Genomic DNA, 8894 nt, shown 5'->3' on the forward strand with positions numbered 1-8894 from the left:
AGTTAGGCAGCCATAGTACTTAAATATTTTGAATTATTTTCACATGCAATTGATGGGTATTGATGTTGATAAAAGTGAATAAAAGTTTTAGTAGGTTAATTCTTGGTGTATGTTAAAGTTGAGCACTTGAGTTCGAAATTTTGTTGAATTTAAAATTCTATGCGTGAGTGCCTAAATGGACAGCCATGAAATTGTACACTAAATGAAATATTATTACATGTATTGTGAAGAATTAATGTTGACTAATGTGATTTAAAGTGTTGGTAAGTTAACTTCATGCATATGTAATGGTGGACCAAGTGGAAATTGAGTTTGAAGGCAATTATGGAGGCTTGACAAATATGGCAGCTTGTTAACTCTTTAAAGGATGCTGGAATTCATGAAGTTGTTTAATGAATTGTGGTCCTAAAGTTTGCCAAATATGTATGTAAATTAGTAGTGAAGATATATGTTATGATAGTGGACATGTAAATTAGTAGTGAAGATATATGTTATGATAGTGGACATGTAAATGAGCATGATTAAGTGATTAAATTGTGGTAATTGAGTTTGACAAATTCTGCACTTTATGGTGTATGTTGAAAGTTATTGTAAGCTACCAAAATGATTAATAATATGTTGTGAAATATGTTTAGGTTAGGGTACAAACCAGAATTGGCATGAATGTGTAGTTTGGTAAATGTTAAAAGTGTCCTTTGATGAGAAATGAACAAAATGCAATAGGGCAGTTTATGTTTTGGGCCTATAACCTTAAGTGTGTGGCTCCAATTGGTATGAGACCAATTGGAGGTAAAACTAGGCACAAAATGTGCCAACTTTCATGAAGGAATCTTACCAAAATTCTGCTTTTAAGGTAACTTGAAAAGTGACCGAATCCGGATTAGTGCAATTAAGGCCTGAAAATTGACCATTTGGGCAGCAGTTAGTGTTTTGGCCATAACTCACTCAAAATAGGTCCAATTGACCTAAAATGTTTACCATGAATAGTTAAGACCTATATCTACATGTCTTATGAAGACACCAAAGCCCAGAAATGACCATAAGCAAGTCAAATAGCTTGCACAAATTTGGGTCCAAAAACTGGCTGAACCTAAAATGACCTAAAATGACCTAAAGTGACTAATTTTGAGGCACTTTGACTAGCAATAGTAAAATGACCATAACTTGGTCTAGTAAACTCAGAATGGCCTGAAATTTTGCCCCGCGTGCAATAAGACATAGATCTACAAGTTTGTAGTTTCGAACAAAACCCGAAAACTGAGAGAACTAAGTCGTCCGGCTAGGACAAATTAGTATTCCGGGATCCGACAAATTACAATAAAGCGCAATATACATGGAAATGAATTTGGTAACATGTACCAATACTAAAAGGCTACAAATGTAACATATTGGTAACATTAAAACCTAATTGACCTAGACTGCATCGAGGGTCAACATATTAGGTTGACTAAGGAAATAATAGAATTCAATAAATTAATTATTGAATCTTATTCTTAGAAATAGTTTAAATGAGTACTGAAACACTTCAAATTGTGTTTCTCAGTTAGCAAAGACTCAGGGAAAGGGAAGGAAACACTAAGTCAAGGCCAGGAGACAGTTATCAAAGGTTTGTGCACAACAGTTATTCTTTTGAAAATTTTCAATTGAAATAAATTATGACTATTTGTATATTATTATTTTAAATTGTAGAAATGTGTTTGAATGGATACTTATTGATTGAAAAGCATTAGAAATGATTTGAAACCATAACTATCATGTATATTGATTGAATTCCTCGCTAGCTTGTCTAGTGGGACGAATTGAATTCCCTCTCTGGCTGAAGTGTTGAGGTGTGTGCCTGTTGAGGATGAATAGAATGAGTACTCATATTTTTGCTAGCTAGCTATGTTATTCCTCATTAGCCATCGGCTTTTGGGACGAACTGAATACCTCATTAGCCATCGGCTTTTGGGACGAATTGAACTTTGGAACATGATTAAGCTATGTGTGATTTATTGATATGTATTGTGAGATTGTGAAATAGAGTTTAAATTCTTATTAACATTCACTGTCTTTTGAATTTAACCATGTTTTGACTTATTGAGATTTATTGTGATATTGTGAAATGGAGTTTAAATTCTTTATGACATTCATTGTCTTGAATTTAACTATGGTTTTAGTATCCACTATTTATATGACTGATGAATTTAGATTTAAAGTTGTATTTGGTTAATGTTGTGCACCACTGAGATAATGTCTCAGCGATAGCTTTTCATTGCTGTCACAGGTAGACAGACGAACAGGGCAGCAGACTAGGTTGCTAGTGCATTCAGTGAGAGATCATCGGGTATATTGAGTATACCATATTCTGAATTTTATACTGTAATGTATGTTCACTGTATGTATATAGAGTTCTTAGTTTTCAGCAGTTGTAAATTAAAATTATACATTGAAGTTGTAAAATAAATTATGAGTTATTTTGACTTGTAAAATTTGTACTATATTTCTTTTATCTCATCCTTTGGAAATATTGAAAAAAAAAATATTGTGGATTTGAGTTGAGAAATATATTGTGTTGATTAACTGTTGGAGTTGAGATTGAGAAATATATTTAAAGTGCTTTTTACAGGTTTTCTGAAGAACTGTTTGATCCAAAATACAAATGGCACTGCCAAATTTTTTAAAGAAATTCCTAATAATTCAAATGTGTTAGTTCTATCACTTCAGTTCAAAAAGTTTTTAACACCTGTAAATAGTGCTCACCACTGTAAAAAAAGAAGTAAGAAAAGTTTTAAAAACCCTTGTAGTGTATTTAATGGGTTATCAGTAGACGAAGTTGGTAATTCATTAGGTATACTACGGGATCATGTTATGCCTTACAGAGGGGTAGGGTGTGACATATGCTTCGGCTATTGGAAGTTTGATGTATGCAATATTGTGTACTAGGTCGGATATCGCATATGGTATTAGTTTGACTAGCAGGTATCAATCCAATCCAAGTTTGGAACACTGGATAGCTGTCCAGAATATCCTTAAGTACTTAAGATGAACTAAGGATTTATTCTTGATATATGGAGGTGGTGACTTACAATTTGATGGTTATACTGATTCTGATTTCCAATTAGATATCAATGATAGAAAGTCTACCTCTGGGTATGTGTTCATTTGTAATGGAGGTGCAGTCAGTTGCAAGAGTTCCAAACAAAGTAAGACTGCAGATTCCACTACCGAGGCTGAGTATATTGCTGCATTAGATGCTGCAAAGAAACCTGTTTTGATAAAGAAGTTTGTAACAGAACTTTTAGTAGTTCCTTCCATTGAGTCAGCAGTTCCACTTCACTGTAACAACAATAGAGCAGTCATACAAACTAAGGAACCCTGGTTTCACCAGAAATCCAAACACATAAAAAGGCACTACCACATTATTAGGGAGATAGTTGGGCGAGGTGATGTAGCCATGCAAAAAATAGCATCAGCTAAAAATCTAGCTGATCCATTTACTTAGCCTATGTCACAAACTCAGCTAGACCGACATCTTGAGAAGATGGGTCTAAGATATTGTAAGGAATGGCTCTAGTGCTAATGGGAGATTATTAGTAGTATGCCCTAGAGCATATCAGTTAGTATGTATCTTGTACATGTTTTATTAATAAAAGGCATTTTCACTTTTCCATTTACATAATATATTTATGTGTAATAGAAAAGGTCCATTGATATTTTGTTAGAAATTCTATTCTTAAGTTGTTAAGAATATGAGTGATAGTATTTATAACACAAAGTATCATAAATTGGTTCACAATCGAGGATACTTCACACAGGACATGACTTATCCAGAAAGATTGTATTCATATTTATTCCAAATGTATTCATATGAGATATAAATAAGATGGAATGGTGAGTCTCATGCCATATAACAAACATGATAGGCACTTATACATGATAAGTAGGCCGAACCAGTGACATTTATGACAAGCACATGGAGATTACTCTTGTCAATATATTATCATAAATCATATCAGTGCATATAATCTTTAAACATGAGATAGCACAGTTGTCTTGTAGGTGTATTTCATTCATTCATATTACAATAGTTGCTGAAGGAGTATATAATCAACACTTCATATTGAATTCCTCTCACTGGTCCCACCAATGCTCTTGACCTCCTTGATCTTCTTGCAATTCAATTACATAGCAATCCTTGGCATACCAAGGCGAATTTACAAGAACTAAATAAATGAAATTACAACCCAAAATTATTACAACCTTAATAATACATGCCCAAAATAAATTAAAATAAATTAATTAATTTACAATCCCAAAGAAACATAAAAGAAATAAATCCAATCACATTGGTCTTTTATAGTCCATGATCATACATCATGCATATCACTATTTAACAATTAAATAAAACATACATATTTAAATTAAATTGAATATCTCATATTCAACTTAAAAACCCATATTTGATTATGATTCAAACAAATTTAAAAATTCAGATTTGAATCACATTCAAACAATTTTAAAAAAATCATATTTGAATCACATTCAAACAATTTTTAAAAATTCATATTTGAATATTATTCAAACAACTTTAAAAATTCAGATTTGAATATGATTCAAAGAACTTTAAAAATTCAGATTTAAATCACATTCAAACAACTTTAAAAATTCAGATTTGAATCACATTCCAACAATTTTTAAAATTTTGATTTGAATCAAAATTTAATTGTGTGATTAAAACTACTAATTAAACACTGTAATTAGTCATGGGATAGGTCTTAGATCATACAACAATTGCAGAATTTAAAACCAAACCTTGCGCCACCATTGGAGGAACATTGTTACTGCCACCTATGGTGGCTTCACCATGTGTGCCGCCACACATCCTTTGCAACTAGCAATGGATCATATAATAAAAAATCTAAATGGCAAATATAGTGGCTCTGATACCAATTGAAGGAGCGGAAGCATAAAAAATACAAGTTTATACCATTGAATTCAAAAAATTTTCACCTAGGGTCACATGCATCATGCAAGATTTATTTTTATTTATTTGATTTCAATGATAAACAACATATTAAAACTCTTTTAATATGTTTTTCGATATGTATTTTCCATTTAAGATTTTAGAATTAATCAGATTAATTTTATTACCCTAGATTAGATCAAGAACAAATACACTAACCTCTTGATGTAATCAGAGTGTATTTATGCCTTTGGGATGCATCTTTAGGACCCCAGATATTGTCCCTCTAGCTTGTCCACACCAAGTTCACCTATGGCAGCCCTTGAACAGCTTCTAAAGCTTTTTCTATTATTTACAAAATCAAGTTTTTCCTTTTAAGATATTAAAGATGTAAATAGGACACTATAAATAATTTCTAGTATTTCTAATTCAAGAGATTGTTTGCTAATCACTTGGAATTGCTGAGAGATGAAGAAGAAGAGAAGGGAGAGCTTCTTGGGTAGCAGAACCAAAGATATCAGCTGCTGGTTGTTTTGTTTTCTTTTCATAACAACACTTATATAGCTAGGTTACCACTTAAACCCTTGCCACATGTAACCCTCTGATTGGCTATAGGTTTAATTGACGCAATCACATTGCGCCATTGTGCCAAGTGTCAAACCTATATTTAATCTTAATTTTAATCATCTTACATGATTAAAAGACATTTGGCAAGCTTATGTGCAGTGCCATGTGTCACCATCTGATGGTGCCACATGTCACCCTGTGAAATGACCAAAATGCCCCTGTGTCTTAATTTTGAGTTCTCAACCCAAAATAATTATTTCTCTTCTTCTAATCAATTTATATCAAATATAAATCAATTAATTAAACTTTATTAATGAATTTCTCATTAACTAAATTCATATTTAATACTTTAAATATAAATTTAACTTACACTATACATCCAATAATCTAGATTTGGTTTCAAGTCATGCTAGAGACTTTGTAAACTAATTTCAAACTAAACCTATTTAATTAATCAATTAAACTCTTTAATTAATTAATTAAATCATATTTAATTGGGTGATTACTTGTGTATGTGTGTGACTTACTAGGCTCATCACTAATTGGCCATGAGATATGATATCAACTCTTAATATCATCAGAACTCTTTCTTGCCATAAATGATTCCTGTAAATCATTTTATGCACCTCATAGACCATGGTTAACACCTAGCATAGCATGCCATGGCCACCCAATCAGTAATAAGGTTTACCTTAAATGAACCTATAATCATATGTTACCATGCACTAGAATCTCTTTGTTACAAAATCCCAACTCAAGCTGAAGTCATGGTTTATGTCAAACCCCATTTGCTATGAATATTATGTTCTCTGTTAATTTCAGTTCTAGATTAAAAGATTTTCTCATTATAAACTCTTTTCTGATTAAATCTATCTGTCTTGAGCAGAAACTTGAAGCATCAAGAACAATTAAATGAACATAGGATTTTATCCCTATTTACTTAGAGGAACAGATTCCATCTTGATCAACGCCTACCTCCATATATAACTAGTAGGAGCCAACACATGCCCATATACCCATACACAGTACAAGTATGAAAGCAGTGTCAAACTCAAACCACCTATATACAAGATAACTATGCTATCTCATGTCTAAAGATTATATGCACTAATATGATTTATGACAATACATTGATAAGAGTAAACTCCATGTGCTTGTCATAAGTGTCACTGGTTCGGCCTACTTATCATGTATAAGTGCCTATCATGTTTGTCATATGGCATGAGACTCACCATTCTATTTTATTTATATCTCATGTAAATAACTTAAGAACAAGCATGAATACAATCTTTCTTGATAAGTTATGTTCTTATTGTAAAGTATCCTTAATTGTGAACCTATTTATGATACTTTGTACTCGAAATACTGTCACTCATATTCTTAACAACTTAAGAATAGAATTTCTAATAAAATATCAATGGACCTTTTCTATTACACATAAATATATTATGTAAACGGAAAAGTGGAAATACCTTTTATTAATAAAAGATGTACAAGATACATATTAAATGATATGCTCTAGGGCATACTACTAACAAGGAGAAGAATATTAGTATCAAAGAGGAGTTTTTTAGCCGAAGTTCCACAAAATCAAAGCTGCAAACCCTCTGCGGTTCTTTTATTCCATTTCTTTAAATGGATTTTTATAGTTTTATTTCTTCTAGATGATTTCTTTTTACTGTCTTTACCTTTTTATCATAATGTTTGCTGAACTCACCATGAGTGTGTAGTTTTTATAATGTAGAATTGGGAGAGTAATGCTTGTAATCATTATTATGGATAAACATTAAGTTTTATTTATTGGATTTGAGATTTGTTCCTTGATTTAATTTCTTGTGATCTTGATGCATGCTATGTGTTGGTACCCACTTAGTATTGATTATAGATATTAATTGAAGGACTGAAAAGTGAAGATTAATATTAGAAAATCAAAATTTTGAACCTAGGAATTATGACCTAGACATAGGCTAATTACCTTTGTGGAATTTCAAAATTGGTAAAAGACCTTAAAGGGTTTTAATTAATTTGATCGCCACAAAAGTCGGGTTTAAGTTAATTAAAATACACCCTAGGTGCCTTGAGAGAGGACTTAGGATACCTTAGGGTTAATTTCTATCAAGGCAAACGATTCTCAATCTAGTAAATAACCAAGATAACATCCATAGTAAGATTTAAGTATGAAATCTTAATTCCGAAATTGTTTCAAAATAGAATATTTCTTCTTCAGTTTATCATTCTAGTGTTTAAAATAAAAAGCTTTCATTCCCTCATTATTTGATAGCCTAAATAGTCAAAATTACTGTGTAGATTGGTACTTACTAATCATATTCTTCATGGGATGATACTCTACTCATTACTTTATTACTTGTTAGCGGTCTGTGCACTTGCGGGGTTGTAAAAACCAGCAAATAAGTTTTTGGCGCCATTACCGAGAAATTTGGCTTTAATAATATCGAGCGACAGACAATTTAGCTGATTTAGGAAATTATATTTATTGTATAACTTTATTTAATTTGTTTTATTTCTTTTCTTTTCTCTCAGGTGCCTGACCTGGTATATGACCAGAACAAGGCTAGAAGAAGAAATCTTGGACTGTGATCTCGAAATAGATAAAACTCTGAGAGCCATCAGGAGGGAAAGTAAACATCAGGAGCACGATCAAGAAAATCATGAAATTCCAACCATAATCGATAATAATGATAGGCCAAGACTCTTGAGAGACTACGAAGCTCCATCTATCCAAGGATTTCAGCCCAGTGTCACAAGACCCACAGTGGAAGCTAACAACTTTGAGTTAAAACCAGCATGACTTCAAATGATTCAACAAACCCAGTTTGGAGGTTCACAAATAGAAGAACCACGCTATCACCTCCAGTGCTTTCTTACCCTATGTGACACATTTAAGATGAATGGAGTGTCTGATCAAGCTATAAGACTCAGAGCATTCCCATTCTACCTTTAAGATAGAGCAAGGAAGTGGTTACTTTGTCAACCAGCTGGAACATTCACCACTTGGGAAAACCTCTCACAAGCTTTTCTAGTAAGGTACTTCCCACCTACAAAGACTACAAGATTGAGGCTTGAGCTCAACACCTTCAAACAAAAGGAAGGTGAATCACTCTATGATGCATGGGAAAGATATAAGGACCTGCAGAGGGAATGTCCACACTATGGCATAAAGGATTAGCTACTAGTGCAAAATTTCTATAATAGTTTACTACCCTCTATAAGGAGCACAGTAGATTCGGCTGCAGAAGGTGACCTAATGGAGAAAACAGTGACACAAGCACTTGAACTTCTAAAGAGGGTCGCATATCATAATTATAAGTGGTCAAATGAAAGAGGAATCGCAAGGAGAACAGCAGGGGTCCTGGAAGTGGAT

General features: G+C 32.6%; 1 non-coding gene across 1 annotated transcript; it reads right to left on the minus strand.

The window, feature by feature from the left end:
* Positions 1–8582: 8582 nt before the first annotated feature.
* On the minus strand, positions 8583–8689 carry LOC131171649 (small nucleolar RNA R71). Its single transcript, XR_009142307.1, has one exon. It is a non-coding gene; the product is annotated as a small nucleolar RNA R71 (small nucleolar RNA).
* Between the last annotated feature and the right edge of the window lie 205 nt (positions 8690–8894).

Source organism: Hevea brasiliensis, chromosome 12 (genome assembly GCF_030052815.1).
Source record: "Hevea brasiliensis isolate MT/VB/25A 57/8 chromosome 12, ASM3005281v1, whole genome shotgun sequence".
In the NCBI taxonomy this organism is placed as follows: Eukaryota; Viridiplantae; Streptophyta; class Magnoliopsida; order Malpighiales; family Euphorbiaceae; genus Hevea; species Hevea brasiliensis.